The sequence below is a fragment of the Triticum dicoccoides genome, chromosome 6A (assembly GCF_002162155.2).
Source record: "Triticum dicoccoides isolate Atlit2015 ecotype Zavitan chromosome 6A, WEW_v2.0, whole genome shotgun sequence".
NCBI lineage: Eukaryota > Viridiplantae > Streptophyta > Magnoliopsida > Poales > Poaceae > Triticum > Triticum dicoccoides.
This window is the reverse complement of record NC_041390.1, coordinates 4,798,185-4,814,761: the sequence shown is the minus strand read 5'-3', so window position 1 is coordinate 4,814,761 and position 16,577 is coordinate 4,798,185. Positions and strand designations below refer to the sequence as shown.

At 47.3% G+C, this 16,577-nt stretch overlaps 2 pseudogenes; one reads left to right on the top strand and one right to left on the bottom strand.

Annotated features, from left to right (window-relative positions):
- Positions 1–11,202: 11,202 nt before the first annotated feature.
- On the top strand, positions 11,203–13,373 carry LOC119314778 (annotated as a pseudogene).
- Positions 13,374–13,545: 172 nt separating this feature from the next.
- LOC119315431 overlaps positions 13,546–16,577 on the bottom strand; it is an 11,907-nt pseudogene continuing 8,875 nt past the window's right edge.

Sequence of the window (16,577 nt, the reverse complement as noted above, 5' to 3'; positions counted from 1 at the left end):
AAAAAGATCAAAAGGATGAAATTCACAAAGCACATTATTATCATGAGTGAGTTTAGGAACTGAAAGAAGATTACGTGTCACAGATGGAACTCGAAGAACATTGCGAAGTTGAAGACTCCTATTGGCATGTCTAGTGAGAAGTGATGCTTGACCAATATGAGAGATGTGCATACCTGCTCCATTGGCGGTGTGGATCTTGTCGGAGCCATGGCGACCTGACGAGCAAAGTTGCGTGTATCCTTCCCGTCATTGCCGAGACCAAGAAAACCCCGCTGGAAGCGCTTGTGACACTTCGAGGCCCAGTGCCCATCGCGACCACAAAGCTGGCACACACGTGGACCGCCATCCCCTGGTAGCGTCGCAGTAGGAGGAGGGGCCGAGGCGGGTGGTGGTGACTGCCCCGAAGGAGCCCTGGATGAAGCAGAGGAGCGACCACCCTTGGTGGCGGCGTTTGCCGAGAGGGCGCCGTTGCCCCTGGATCGGCGCGTCTCGACTCGTTGCTCAGTAAGCAGGAGGCGTGAAAAGACCTCGTGTGCTGGCATGGGCGTGGAGTTGCCCCTCTCATTGATGATCTCGACTAGGGTGTCATACTCCTCATCAAGACCATTGACAATAAACGAGTTGAACTCGGAGTCGGTGAGGGGCTGTCCAATGGAGGCCAGCGTGTCGGCGAGACTCTTGACTTTGTTGTAGAACTCAGTGGCGGTGGAGTCAAACTTCTGACACTCCCCAAGTTGGCGACGGAGCCCAGATACACGAGCCTGCGACTGTGCCGCAAACGAGCGCTCAAGAATAGTCCATGCCTCGTGGGACGTCTTGGCGAAGACAACAAGCCTAGCAACGGCCGGAGAGAGCGACCCCTGGATGGAGGAGAGGTTCGCCTGATCCTGCCCTGTCCAGACACGGTGAGCCGGATTATAGACCGGACCGTGCACACTGTCAACCAGCGCAGGAGGGCAAGGGAGAGAGCCGTCGACATAGCCAAGCAGATAGTGACTCCCAAGAAGCGAAAGAACCTGCGCGCGCCAGAAGATGTAATTGTCCGACGACAACTTGATGGTGATGAGATGGCCGAAGTGAAACGGCGGCGGCGGCTGCGATCCCATCGAGGAGACTGGCTGAGGTGAGACCACCGTGGAGACAGTCAGAGGGGCAGCCGGCGCGGTGACAGAGCGCACGATGGCCGCGGTTGACGCCGCGAAGCCTGCCAGCGCGACGTCCTCCGCCACCAGCGGCGCAGTGGCCGAGGGCGCGACAGCCGCGGTTGACGGGGCGGCGGCGGTGTGGGCCACAAGCGCCTGCCCGGGCGAAGTAGCAGCCGGCGGGAGCGCGAAGAGGGAGCCGACGCTCCGTGTCCCGATCGGCGCCTGAAGGGAGGCGGCATCCAACGGCCTCGAGAGAAGTGCCGCGAGGGAGGCCGGCAGAAAACCGGTGGCGGTGGAGCCGGACGCAGCGACGGACGTCATAGCAGTCGGGCAACGGCGACGGCGGGCGCGGCGGCGGCGGCGGTGGCGGCGGCGGCGGCGGTTTAGGGTTTTTAGGCGGAAGCGGACGTAACCTAGCGTGATACCATGTAAGACAATAGGCTTTGGGGGGAACCGGCACAACCCTCTAGGGGTGGCCTATCACATATATATATAATGAGGTGGTATACAACGTTACAATATACACATGTAAATACAGTCTAACAGAAGAAGAGGAAGAGGAGGTCCTGAACGTTTCTCCCGCACATTGTAGATACCACCACCGCCGCCTTGTAGGAATTAAGCTGGCGCCGTGCCACCCTTGTGTATCTGTTTTTGATTGTATATGTGCACTTGTTGGACGCACAGACGTGTATTTGCTCTTGTGAGTATTTGACAGGATGATTTCTGGATTTAATCAGTTAATTGAGAGATATATTGATTTTTTGCTGTACAAATGTGTAAATTGAAATCTGTGAATGAAAAAGACCAAATGTTCAACTTGGGCTCTAAAAAGGTTGCGACCCAAACTATAGTGGATCGAAACATTGTGCATTTCTGAAAAACCAGAAAAATATTCTTAATGAAATGGTCTGCAGAAAGGCCATGGCCCAAAAAATAATAAGGTTGCAATGTTTCATTTGGCCCGTGTAGTTGACCAAAATTATAGAAAAAATATATACAAATGGGCTGAATTAATGGGCCTGGCCCATATAAACACCGAACTGGACTGGGCTGAATCTTATCAACGACCTTTTCAATTAGTCGCAATTTTGCCACGTTAGATTGCCACGTCGGATCCAACGTGGCCTGGGCAGACAGCTAGCGACCAAAACTGAAGGTCATAGAATCAATGACCTTTTGTTTTGGTCGTTGCCTTCCACGACCTTCTCACAGAGAAGGTCGTTAATTTTAGTTCACGACCGTCAGCTTTTGACCATCTGTTTTTGGTCAGAAAAAGGTCGCAAATAAAAAACAATGACCTTTCAGTGACCAATAATGATGCTCGCAAGTTGACATATTTCTTGTAGTGTGTACTACCCTCCGCTGAAGCATGGAGACCAGGTTACAATGGCAAGACTGGCACCAACGTTTTTATCCATAGATTGATCTATTGTTTCCTTTTCTATTCAAGGTTGATCTATAATTTTCCTTTTTTCTGTCAGTGCTTGTGGCAGAATTGAAGTCCTTCATGTGTCGACTTCACACGCGTTGTGTCTTGCTGTAGCACATTCATGGCAAGGAAGCATTGCTCATTGATGCTTAGGGGTTGGAAGGATGCCCACATGACTACTGGAATAGTACGTAAGAGTGAAGCTAATCATATATGTGAAATTATTTATGAGGAAAACATTTTCATCACAGAAAGTATTCACACATCATGAACTAAAGGGCTGCAATCAAAGGGTATTGACGAGGATGACCATCAACACCATGACGATCTTTAGCTCAGAGGTTATACAACAGAAAGCACTTCGAGCCTATATAACGTTATAAACGCACTTAGAGATCACATTCCTCGAGAAGCAGTATCGGTCTTTCAGGTACACCTCTAAAAATGCTGTGCAAGTACAACTCACAGTTCAGAAAATGTCATATGAAATACCCTTTTTTGTGTACTAAATAATCTGTGTGGTAACTAGAACAACGATATATTTCATATATAGTTCTTGGATATATGTGAAACAACATTTTGCTTAGTATAACTACTAGGCTGACAAGTGGTTGGCATTCCCTCTTACCAATAAGTATCTGACTTTTCTACAATACATCCACGTTCATACAATGAACCCGTTAAAGTGGCCTCTAAATCTCTGTTCTTCTTAGTGGCAACTCACCAAAGTACCTAATGGTTAGATGACATAACACCCAGCACCCCACTCCCAACAATACGGACCTATTTATCCTTCTAACTCATGATTACCTTTAGACAAAATAAGAGTTAAAGAAGTTCACCAAACACAATGAAGAATCGTATGTTTTGTTTTGCTACTACCAGTTAATCTAACTCTGCCCTAAAAAACAACCTTACTTTTACACATGTAAGATAGCTAAATAATATTTTTGATATAATATATTCATTTCTAATTAAACATGTAAACTGATTAAGCTTATCCACTTAATTTATCTAACACGGTTATTATATACTTAGAAATGCATGAATGTCATATTCATGCTTCTATGGTCCAATGGGAAACAGTGTCATGGATCGACCAAATTATTATGTAGGGATATCATCCTCATATATATTTCTACAAGTAGTTTATACAAGCCTCAACAATGGTTTCCATTAAATCTTCTCTCCTTTCGGTCTCTATATTCAGTTGCTTCAAATTTCTAAAGTATGTAACGAATTTGACACTGAAAAAACATAAATATAGCAAAAAGAAATTAATAATTATTTTTTGGCACATATTGGAAATACAGAGAAGAAAGGTTACTGGAAACAAAATAAAATAAAAGCCAAAGAGTGAGAAGACATTCTTTGAATATATTTTGTCACTTAGAATTGAACTAATAAAAAATTGTAGACACGCTTCATGTGCTTCAGGTTGAAGTCGATGGATGGGTGTTTCAGTTTTTTCTTTTCATGATAGATTTTACTTATGCCAAAAAAATGCAAAAGACTTATAGACTAGTCCATGCAAATGCACTGGTTGGCGACTAGTGATTACAATTAGGTAATGCATGCATGTCTTATTTCCAAGAAACCAGACTATTTTTCAAAGGATGAGGACAACGACTGTAATTCAAGAGTCTGTAGTGTTCACATGCTAAAAAAATATGCATAGGATGCTGAAAGGAACTGCCGAACTGCCCGTGTGGGTGCTACTTAACTCCTCAAATCGAGTCGTACTCAGGTAGGCACATGTCATGCTCGACATCAATTATTCAGGCATCACTGCATCCCATCGGTCCAGCTCACACTCACTCTCTCCTAAACGCAGACGCAACACATACGGCTTAATCTAAGGCTGCTGCCAATGCATGGATGCTTAGATGAGGTGCTAAGCACATTAAATAGCTTAGCAACTATACTCCCCAATGCATAGGTGCTTAGCTTATGGTTGCTAAGCTTGCTTTATTTAATGATTTAGCAACTAAAGCTCTTCATGTATTGGTGGGCTTCTTTCTTTTAGATATTTTGCCTAGGTTCACGCGCTTAGCATTGGTTCTTCCTGGGATCACCACACTCATCTCTCTCCTCTTAAATAACTTGCCACATCAGATTTTTTACCTACGTGGAAGGCTTAGCACATGTACAAGGTGGAGCATTGGGAGGGGCCTAACCAACTTGTCATCAATTTTCCACCAGCTCTGTTACCGAGGATGCTCGTCACTCGTGAAGGCGGTGGTGGCAGTTCATGAGCGGCAACAGCTTCTATGCCCCCCCCCCCACCCCCATGCAGCGGCGTCGGCCACGCCTCCAACTCCAGCAAGATAACACCGACAATGCAGCCACCCATGCTTCTCTGTTTAACACTTCCTTTCAAATTAGGAGTGTACATGCCCTGAGCATAGCTCGTGTATGCTTCTCTGTTTGATGTGGAGTATTCCTTTCCTTGAAAATTTTGGAAGCCTTAAATTTGGTGATATATTTGACATTTTTTTTGCAAGACTCTAATTTCAAATATAGCACGCTATAAATGGTAAAGAATTTGAAGAAGGGTGACGCTAAATCTTTAGCATGCTATTTTTTTATTTGGGTGAGATAGGATAAGAAGCTTTGGATTATTGGTTCAAAGGAGGAGGTTGAGGCCAAACAGCGCGAGCTCCTCCGCCTCCGTGACGAATAGGTTGCGCGAGATCTAGCAGCTGCTTCTGCCAGCCTCGTAGTCATTACGCGACATGACCCTCAAGGTGGAGGCCGACAACTGCGTTTTTAAGGTGAAGGCGGTCGGCCAACTGCGAAGATGGAGGACAAAATTTCTATTCTGACCATCTCTATAAACTTAATCACGAATTGACCTTGTTTTAAAAAGATTTTTGGATCTGACCTTTTTTGATTGCACGGCAGACGCCGGGGTGCGTGGCGTTTGGCCCTGGCCCACACTTGCCTGGTTGGCGCTGATGTGGGGACGCGGAGACGCCATCCATCTTGGCGTTTGGGGGGAAATGCCATAGCCCTTGGCCTTTGGTCCTACTCCATCACATAGGCTGGTCATAGTGGGAGTAAGGCTAGTCATAGTGGGAGTAACTAAGCTAATAACATAGCGCACTTCAAATTTTTTTTGCTTATGTGGCACATAGTTAATGGGAAGTGGTAACATAATATGTTACTGTAACATAGCGCTTCCCAAGGCAAGATGAGCCTACAAGTTAATAAATGAAGTCCTCTATGATATTACTACTATGTTATTTTGCACTATGAAGATAGTAACTTAGACTAGTGTCATATGCATGACACTAGTATAAGTTACTCCCCACTATGACCAGCCTAACTTAGCGAGTAACATAGCGCACTCCAAGAAATTTTTGCTTATGTGGCAAGTAGTTAATGAAAAGTAGTAACATAATACGTTACTGTAACGTAGCGCTTCCCAATACAAGATGAGTCTACAAGCTAATAAATGAAGCCATCTATGACACTACTACTATATTACTTTGCACTATGAAGGTAGTAACTTAGACTAGTGTCATATGCATGACACTAGTATAAGTTACTCCCCACTATAACCAGCCTTAAACAAAGAAAAGGCTACATGCACCATTAATGAAGTTGCTTCTACTAGTATACTAGTACTCCCGTAAAGAGTAGTGAAAAATTCTCTTGATTAACTCCCGTAATTAATGGCCTGCTTGATAGCCCAGCCCATGCTAGAGCATGTATGGCTACCTCATTCTGATTTGGTATCATGCACGCAAAAAGATAATGAGAAGAAAATCAAGAGATCTGCCTTCAATTTTAAGGGATTACATTTACAGTATTCTCTCCATTTCAGTTTACAAGTCCTGCGTGTATACTTAGGTTGTCAATTTTATCACCCTGATATAATCTATATAACACAAAAATTATACCGTTTGAAAATAGAACATCTGAACTTTATATTGGTATATTTTTTTATAATATACGACTTGTATTAGGTTGGTTAAATTGACGACCTCGGGTACGCGCACGTCCTGTAAACTGAGAGATGTCTTGACCAAATCACCACTTGTTCTTTTCTTCACGAGAATTTGCAAGCTGCTAGAACACACAAATGCAGTCTTCATACATACCCATCTGGGTATGTTTAGCAAAACGAGAGAGAATGTTAAAAAAAGATCAAAGTTCAGGATTCAAACAAAATACCTTGGTCTTGGCATAGGCACGTCTAGACAACAAATGAAATACTGCTCTGCGTGGGTTTGTCAAAGCATCTACAACCAGACTTGGCAAATCTGAACCCTCAAACACCCGCGGACGCGTTTAGGCGCGTCCGTGGATAGTGACCGCTCATACCTTAAAAAATGCATTCCACATCCACGGAGTCCGCCCGCTGCCGTGCACGGGCCTCCTCCCGGGCGCGGCGGAGCGTAATCCGGATGACCATCTCCTCTTCCGGGCCACGTGGGATGAGCTCGGGATCAACGGATTTGGAGGTGAAGTACTCGGATCCACTGCCCGCCATGCGGGAGATGGTCGGAACGAGCCGGAGACGAGCTTGGGTGGCAGAGCAGAGTGGATGGAAGGAGAGTGAAGTGGCTAGGGTTTGGTCCGGCGAGCGGATGGGGAGGAATTTATGTGGGATCGGGTGCGCCAGTGTGGCCGGGTCCGACGTGGCGGGCGTGCCCAGACGCCTCCATATCTGCCCCATATTTGACATTGATATGAGGGATGCCGGTCAGTCCGGACGTTTGAGGGGGTCACGTTCAATGTAGGCAGCAGACGGAGGGACGGACTGCTGTAGTGTCGTTTGAACGTGGAACAGACGCCTGGACCGGGAAGCGGTTCGGGCGGTGCTCTTTCGGTCGGCGCCCTGCTTCAATGATGGTGCCAGTGAGTGGTCACGTCCGCTCTGGCCCTCATGAATGCGGACACTGACGCTCTGGATCCACGCCGACCGTTTCGAGCGAGAAGCGTGCACCGGTGAGGGAGGAGTGCTTGGGTGGGCCGGGGATGTCAGAAGCGGGCATGATAGCTGGCCCGACTCCTGGAAAGCTCCCCACATTTTTTTCTCTGGTTTGCGGAAGAAAAATTGTCGGGACCACGCCTTGGACCGATACAGGACCACGTTGGATGGATTCCTTGTCCGAACAACATGGTCCGGACGGTTCCGGAGGTTTGAGGGTCAGTGTTGGAGATGCCCATAATAGGCTAACAACCGCAGATATTATAGAAAAGTAAATCATCATGCGATTAAATAATTTAAAATCGAATCACCATATTAATCTCCTAGAAATCCGCTCCATCTCACTCTCACGCCTCATCCAAGCATCGAGTCCAATGTGCGCATAAAGAACAATAGAAACGTCCTCATAAACTTTTTCAATTGTGATGTTGATAGGAACTGCCCAACTGCATCTACGGATGTTAGTGTCACCGAGGTGAGGCACGGCACATGTCATGTTTGATACCAATTAGTCATGCTACGTGGCTTTACATGTATGTGTTTTCTTTCTACTCTGTTTTGTATGAACTTGTTGTTCGTCTGGTATGACAAAGCATGTGCGCTTCATATCAGAAGGTCTAGAATGAAGAAAAGTTAATTTGCACGGCACGTCTATGTTGTACTCTATGTTTGCATAAGCGTGAACGATATGCACTACCTGGTTGCCATTAGTGGGAATGCCTATTACTACTGGAATAGTATTCATTTACTCCCTCCGTTTTTATGACTTTGCATATTAGATTTGATTAAAGTCAAACTCTGTAAACTTTGACCAAGATTATAGAAAAAAAATACAATAACAAACCTATATGATATGAAAATATATTCAATAATGAATCTAGTGGTGTTAATTTCTTATTGTATATGCTCATTTTTAGTCTATAAACTTTGTCAAAGTTTACCAACTTTGACTTTGACCAAAACTAATACGCGGAATAAATAAAAACGGAGGGAGTCTTCATTATATAAAGGGTGGTCCTCTGCTGACCAAACATGGAGACAAGAATTACCCACCTGCCTGCCTTAATTTGGTTGTGTGCATCTTGACCTTGTGTGGGTGGAGTGGCTAGATATATTTTGCATCATCTTAATGCATTAATATCATGCCTATTATGAGAAAGAAGATCTTCCATACAAAACTGCATGGATGAAAATCTGGAAAATGCACCATAGATCAGAAGATCTAGCATGAACAAAAAATAATGTGCATAATGCATCTATGATATACTCGATAATAATAATAATAATAATAATAATAATAATAATAATAATAATAATAATAATAATAATAATAACATATATCTTCACTGCTATATAAAAAAGACGTATGGTTTACTATTTCACCCACCAGCGTTTTGCTGGCAACCTTCGTCCAACCGACACCATGTACATTCTCTCCTCCCCTCCTCTAGAGTATTTAAGGAAACATATGACAATTTGGGTTTCGAACGCACAGAACTACCACATTCAAACTGTCAAAAAAAACCAGTTGAAGCATAATTTTTTGCTAAAAACTACCACTTTCGGATAGTGGCCAGTTTAGACGATTTAAATGCGTTTATGAAAGGTGAGACCCATTTGTCAAGGCAGACGTGACGGGAAAGCCAACTCCTTTTATTTTGACTATTATATTTACCGTTAGTACAACATCAACCTTCATCTTCCTCCTCCTCCTCTCTCTATTTGGCATTTCAACAAACAGCACATATGCATGGGAGGGAAGCACAGGAGCTCCTCGGACGCACCACAATGGCTACTGAAGACTCCCCACCGCTCCTGATAGAGGAAGATGGTCCATAGGAGCTCCTGCACCCAAAGTTTTAAATAGCGCGCTAAGCATCTTAGCGCCAGACCTCTTTCAAATGCTATAGCGTGCTATACCGGAGCTATAGCGTGCTATTTAAAATGTTTGTTCATTTGTTTGGACCAAAGTCTCTTAGCGCAAGACCTTTTGTAAACGCTATAGCGTGCTATAGCGGAGCTATAGCGGGCTATTTGAAACAGTGCCTGCACCTCATGCCCGAGTGCACAGACGGCGGCGACAACCACTTGTCTTCGTGCGGATAGCTATGGCTGGCTTGGTCGAATTTGTTCGTGTCCACTACTTGCCAAGCTTGAATCTGTGAGCATACGTCCCTTTCTCTCCTCTCATTCGCTCTACGGGCACATAGAATCGGGGAGGGCCTAGCAGCAGCACGACCATCGCGTTAATTTCTGCTCCGCGTTGCCGCACGCCTAGCAGCAGTAGCACAGGCACGCAGGGGCCGGTGGAGTAGCATGAGCCGTCTCCCACCTTGCGCGCCTAGCCCGGCACGCCGCGCCCCACCACTATTAGCCTCGAGGGCCTGACCGGGCTGCCCCATGGACAAGCTCTCCCGTGCTCGCAGCATTGCTGGCGTTGGCAGTCACTGTAGCAGTTATCTGAAGCACCATGACGCACAATGGTGTGACCGGCATGGTGCCGCAGAAGCTCTTGGGAGCCCGCTATGGCTGCTTTGCCTCTTCCTCCTTGTCCCTCCTCCGCCTCGGCCAGCTGTATGCTGACACACCAGTGCCACCGCCTCTCCGCCACGGCTGGTGCTGGCTTATCCTAGATGCACACGAGATGTTCGAGGAAATGCCAGAGAAAGAGAGAGAGACATTGATGCAGACGTGTGGGTCCCACCTATAATAACGGTAAATATAACATTCAAAATAAACGGATTTGACTTTTTCTCCACGTCAACCTTGACAACTGTGTCCCGTCTGTCATAAACGCATTTACATTGTCTAAGCCGGCTACTATCAGAATGTTGTTGTTTCTACCAAAAATTAAGGTTCAACTAGTAGTTTTTTGTTGACAGTTTGAAAGTGGTAGTTATGTTGGATCTAAACCCCAATTGTTGTTGTTTTTTGTTAAATACCCCCTCCTTTATGTCTTGATCTTTTCCCCTCCCACCTTTGATTTTTTTCTCACTGTTTTTTTGAAAACCGCACACGTGTTATGAACGAGGCTAAGGGGGGAAGTTCCCGCCCTTAACTTTCGGTGTTAGTAGGTGGGGAGAATTGAACCCAGATGGCTTGAGTAGAAACAGAACACACTTGGTTTACCAAATGAAGTCATGTTTTCTTTTGATAAGTCAATAAGTGATGATTCTTGTTGTTTAAGGCTGGTCACAATGAAAAGTACCAGTTACTAGTATCATGCATATGATACTAGCGTATGGTATATTGATAGTACCTCCAGAAGGCATAGTATCGTAGCGGTTTATTTATTGACATGCATGACACATAATGTTACATCATTTAATATGATACCGTATCCTATCATGATACTCCATTCTCTTTTTCACATTTAATAATAATAATAATAATAATAATAATAATAATAATAATAATAATAATAATAATATGCACTTCATGTAAAGTGTCCGAAAATGTTGTTGGATGGGGCCATCAGTGGGAACACAAATGACTACAGACCCTTAAAATCATCATAATAATCATGGTGCGACAGCTCAACTCGAGGATGGTCCTCAAAAAACAAAAAGGTGGTCCTCCTGAAGGAGCAACGAGTTAAGCACCACTTACCCCCTTAGTTATCTATCCTACAATGTTATATATACACTCGCCCCAAATGGAGTTGGTCATTGCCGCTTCTACTTGGTCTTCCTCCCACGGGTCGGAGCCTGCGCCTGCCTCACCATGAGCGACCTCGAAAGTGGATTAAGGTTAGTCATTTGCTATATATTCTTGTCATATTTTCTTGTGGTAACTACTTTGCCCAGTAGGTTCTAATTTATCTGGGATTTTCAAAATCTCAGAAGCATGAAAACTTCCTAGACGGCTATCCTTTTCTACTTGTAGAACTATATCTAGTTTTCAATTGTACATTTAATAATTTTGCAGATCAAAAGCATCACCGGAACCATGGGATGTTGAGGTCGTTGAAACCAAAACCATGGCCTGCAGCCCTGTGAGGGGTTCGACCTCTGATGTCTCATATACACTGCGCCCGTCAAGCCCAAGTAGTACTACAACACATGCAGGTCCGTATCATTCAGTTATTTAACATGTCCAAAGGTGTGTGTTGTTTTACCACCTCTTCCAAGGCTATATATATTTTTAACGATGTGTTTTTGCGCTGGTCGCAAAGTTTTCTTGGAGGAAACATTGGTGAGAATGGCAAAGGCTGTTCCTACAAGACTAGGTGAGGCGCTGCCCACCATCTACAAGGTTCCCAAAGAACTTAAAAGGGGTGATATGGACAAAGGCTATGAGCCGTTCGCTGTTGGCATAGGCCCCCTTGCAGAGAGTAACAGCAGCAGCACCGCCCAACTGGAGAACTATAAATGGTGCTGCGTGCGGCAGCTGATTGGCTGGCAGTGGCACGAAGACCACCCAAACAGTGACGAAGAGCACCCAGAGAGTGAAGTCACTGCAGGTCTCCTAAACAATTGCCTGGGGAGCATGAAGGGTCTCGAGCAAGAAATTCGGGCGTCCTACTCAGAAGAGATTGAGGGCGACAGCGATATGCTGGCACTCTGGATGGTACTCGATGGCTGTTTCATCCTCCGTCGCTTGCTCAAGTACGCACGCCTCGGGGAAGGGGAAGCAGAGGGCATCGCTGAAGACTACGATAGGACGCAGGTTATCGGCAGGGTGTGTGTGTGGAAATTAGTGGCAAGCGACCTACTGCTACTCGAGAATCAGATCCCTTCTTTCGTGCTGAGTAAGCTCTTTGAGCAGCTCTGGATCCCGAGTGGTGATCCCAGTGACGCCCTGGTCAAGGGCAGCCTTGGGCTTTTCCGCTCTTTCTGTCCCCACATGCTGCGAACTTCAGTTACTACCAATTCAGAGATTGATCACCACGGCTTGCACCACCTGCTGCACGTCATCCGCCTCTCCCTCGCCGGCACAACTGAGGCTGAGAATGACAAGAACATCAAGCATTCCAGCCACCAAACACTCGATTACAGGGGCGTGCGTGTCCACCACCTGCTTCACCTCTTCTACCTCTCCGTAGCCGGCCCGAGGCCAAAGCCGAGCTACCAAGCATTCCAGCAGCCAAGCTGCTGATGTTTTAGTGCTGGATCTCCCGCCATGGATACCCTGTGCCAGGGAGCTGGAGGAGGCCGGGGTCCGGTTCATAAGTAGAACGGGGGCCGAGAGCTTCCTGGACATCGAGTTCGACAGCTACAGCGGCGACCTTAAGATACCACCACTGAGGCTCTATGATTTCAGCGACAAGCTGTTCCGGAACCTCATCGCTTTCGAGCAGACCTACCCACTCACCGGGCGTAACATCACCACCTACGCCGCCTTCATGGACTGCCTCATCAACACGCCCGAGGACATGCGGATCCTGCAGCTGCGTGGCATCCTTGTCAACCAGATCAACGGCGAGCAGGATGCCAGCCGCTTCTTCAGCAGGATCTGCGCGCGCTACGCTGTGGGCTACTGGTCGGACAACAACTACCTGAAAGATGTCACGGACAAGGTGAATAATTACAGGGGCTCCAGGTTGCACAAGTGGCGCGCCGCGCTTGTGCGCAGCTACTTCAGCAACCCCTGGGTGGCCATGTCGGTGCTGGCTGCCGTGCTCTTGCTAGGCATGACCATCCTGCAGACCACCTTCACAGTCTATCCCTACTTCAGCCCTCCAAAGTAAGAACCTGAAGCAAGAAGCAGCTACTTCCACTATGTCCATGGGGTCGGGACAACTGCTTGTACTTTCATTCCATCAACAACATCCAACAGGGCACGGCCGAATTTCGTTTCTTGTCACTGTAATTATATGTGCATGTACCAGACAAGGCTGTCCAGTTATGTGCTCGTCCGCTGGCTGCGTCTATGTGTATGAGTATGATAGTGTAAAAAATAAAAAATTTGAGGGTTGTGTATGATCGTGTAATGGTAATCGACTAACAGCTAGCTGCATCCACTACATTAAAATCATGACTTGTCACGTATTTGGATGTAAATCGAGCGTAAATTCACCGGTACACGTCTTAGAGTATCTCCACTCGTTCGGGCCCCCAGCGCACCCGGCGAATGCGTTTTGGCGTTTGCGCCGGTGAATTTGAGTTGCCAGCCGCGGCCCCAAGTTTCGGCCCCCAAATGCCCAAAAAATCAAACCTGTCTTTCCTGCTAGCAAAAAACACAAAAGTTCGGCGATCACCATGCCATAAGTCGGCGATCAACATGCCACAGTTCGGCGATTAAACATACCCGAAATTCGGCGATCAAAAGGAAGGAAGCATAGACAAGGAACACATCAAATGGCGGGCTCCTCTGGCGTGGGACTGTTGGGGTCGGCGTGGACGCAGGCATGCTCGGCGTCGGCGTGGCTTATGTGCTCGGGCTGGTAGTCGACGTCAGCACAGCTTCATCACTCGGACTGGGCATCGGCGTTGGTATCGGCATGGGCGTAGGGGCAATGGTTGACGCCGGCCCGGGCATCTGGTTCAAGATGAGGCTACGCTCCGCCAGGAACCACGCCTTGACTTGCTCGTCAATTGTCAACATGTCTGCTGCCATCAAGAACGCCAGGTCGGTGTTCCTCTTCTTCGAAGCGACGTTAGTCCGGAGAACATTGAGCTTCACCTCCTTCTTCGTCATCAATGCCGACCACCGCACATCGGATTTCTCCTCCCTCTTTGCGGCGTTGTTCTTGGCGTCGGCGATGCATTGCTCGAAGGATGATTGCAGCCTTTCAGCAGTGGGTGCCGCGTCCCTCGCCGCCTTGGCTCTTTTGTTTCCATCAGGGCGCCCATCTGCTGCCTCTAGGGTTTTCTCTCGCGTCCGGCTTGTACGTCTCCTTGGCCTTGGCGAGGGTGAGCCAGACCTCCCTCCACTTCCCGTACGACTCGATCCTGGAGAACATGTGAAGGAACTTGAACTCTTGGTCGCTGTTATCCTGGCGACACATGTTGAACATCCAAACCATCTGCACAGCCGAAGAACAAGTGTCGGTGAAGTACACGGCGAAAGAACTGAACTGGCGGCTGGACAAACCTGCCCCTCGACGTTGGCGCCGCTTTCCAGCGAGCCGAGACCTCCTCTATGATACCATGCCATTTGTTGCAGGCCGCCTGGATGATCGCCCAATGATTCGCCATGGCCTTATCGCCGCGCTTCATGTGGATGGTGGCGAAGTAGGGGTCGATCAACTAGCACTGATTAAACGCCGTCTTGATCTTTCTCCAGTACTTGTCAGCGTTCTGATTCGAGCCGGTGATCGTGTCAATGCTGACGGTCTTCCATGCTTCGGCGAGGCACTCATCTTCCTTGGACTTCAACTTGACGCGAGGCTCGCCTGGCCTGGCATTGGCTGCCCGCTTCTTCTTTCTCCCTTTCACCGCCGCCACCAGCCCCGCCTCCTCCTTCGCCCGTTCTTCCTCCACCTCCTCCTCGGCGTCATCAAGCTCGTCGTCCATGTCGACGGCGATGACCATCGTTTCGTCTTGTGCATGGAAATTGAGGCAAGAAGCGGCGGCAACCGAGCCGCTCGTGATAATCTCGTCCATGTCGGCGTCAGTAGTAGAGGTGTTGTTGAACTGTGGTGCCGAGCCGTGTGCAAAGGGTAGGCCACCCCCGCGCAGAGGCGGCGTAGGAGAAGCTGAGTACACCGGCGGCGAGTAGCTATATTGGGTGTTAAGGCCGGCGGTGAACGTGGGGGAGGGAGTGCGCTGGTCGGGGTTCAAGACAGAGGGGAGGCACGCGACTCCGCTCCGTGCGGGAAGGTGATGTTGGGGTTGATCCATGCGCATCTCCGTTGGAGTAGCCGAGCGAGGGGGCGTACCCCCATTGCGGCGGGGGCGGCGAGAAGTTCGCCAATGATGCGGTGCTCGACTGGCTCCCCCAGGCGGCTTCTGCACAGTGGCGGCGCGAGGATGAAGGAAATATGCCCTAGAGGCAATAATAAAGTTATTATTTATTTCCTTATATCATGATAAATGTTTATTATTCATGCTAGAATTGTATTAACCGGAAACATAATACATGTGTGAATACATAGACAAACAGAGTGTCACTAGTATGCCTCTACTTGACTAGCTCGTTAATCAAAGATGGTTATGTTTCCTAACCATAAACAAAGAGTTGTTATTTGATTAACGAGATCACATCATTAGGTGAATGATCTGATTGACATGACCCATTCCATTAGCTTAGCACCCGATCGTTTAGTATGTTGCTATTGCTTTCTTCATGACTTATACATGTTCCTATGACTATGAGATTATGCAACTCCCGTTTGCCGGAGGAACACTTTGTGTGCTACCAAACGTCACAACGTAAATGGGTGATTATAAAGGTGCTCTACAGGTGTCTCCAAAGGTACATGTTGGGTTGGCGTATTTCGAGATTAGGATTTGTCACTCCGATTGTCGGAGAGGTATCTCTGGGCCCTCTCGGTAATGCACATCACATAAGCCTTGCAAGCATTGCAACTAATGAGTTAGTTGCGAGATGATGCATTACAGAATGAGTAAAGAGACTTGTCAGTAACGAGATTGAACTAGGTATTGGATACCGACGATCGAATCTCGAGCAAATAACATACCGATGACAAAGGGAACAACGTATGTTGTTATGCGGTCTGACCGATAAAGATCTTCGTAGAATATGTAGGAGCCAATATGGGCATCCAGGTCCTGCTGTTGGTTATTGACCGGAGATTTGTCTCAGTCATGTCTACATTGTTCTCGAACCGTAGGGTCCGCACGCTTAACGTTACAATGACAGTTATTATGAGTTTATGCATTTTGATGTACCGAAGTTAGTTCGGAGTCCCGGATGTGATCACGGACATGACGAGGAGTCTCGAAATGGTCGAGACATAAAGATTGATATATTGGACGACTATATTCGGACACCGGAAGTGTTTCGGAGAAGTTTCGGATAAAACCGGAACACCGGGGGGTTACCGGAACCCCCGGGGGGGTTAATGGGCCTCATGGGCCTAAAGTGGAGAAGAGGAAGGGGTTGCCAGGGCAGGCCGCGCGCCCCCTCTCCCCCTAGTACGAATTGGACAAGGAGG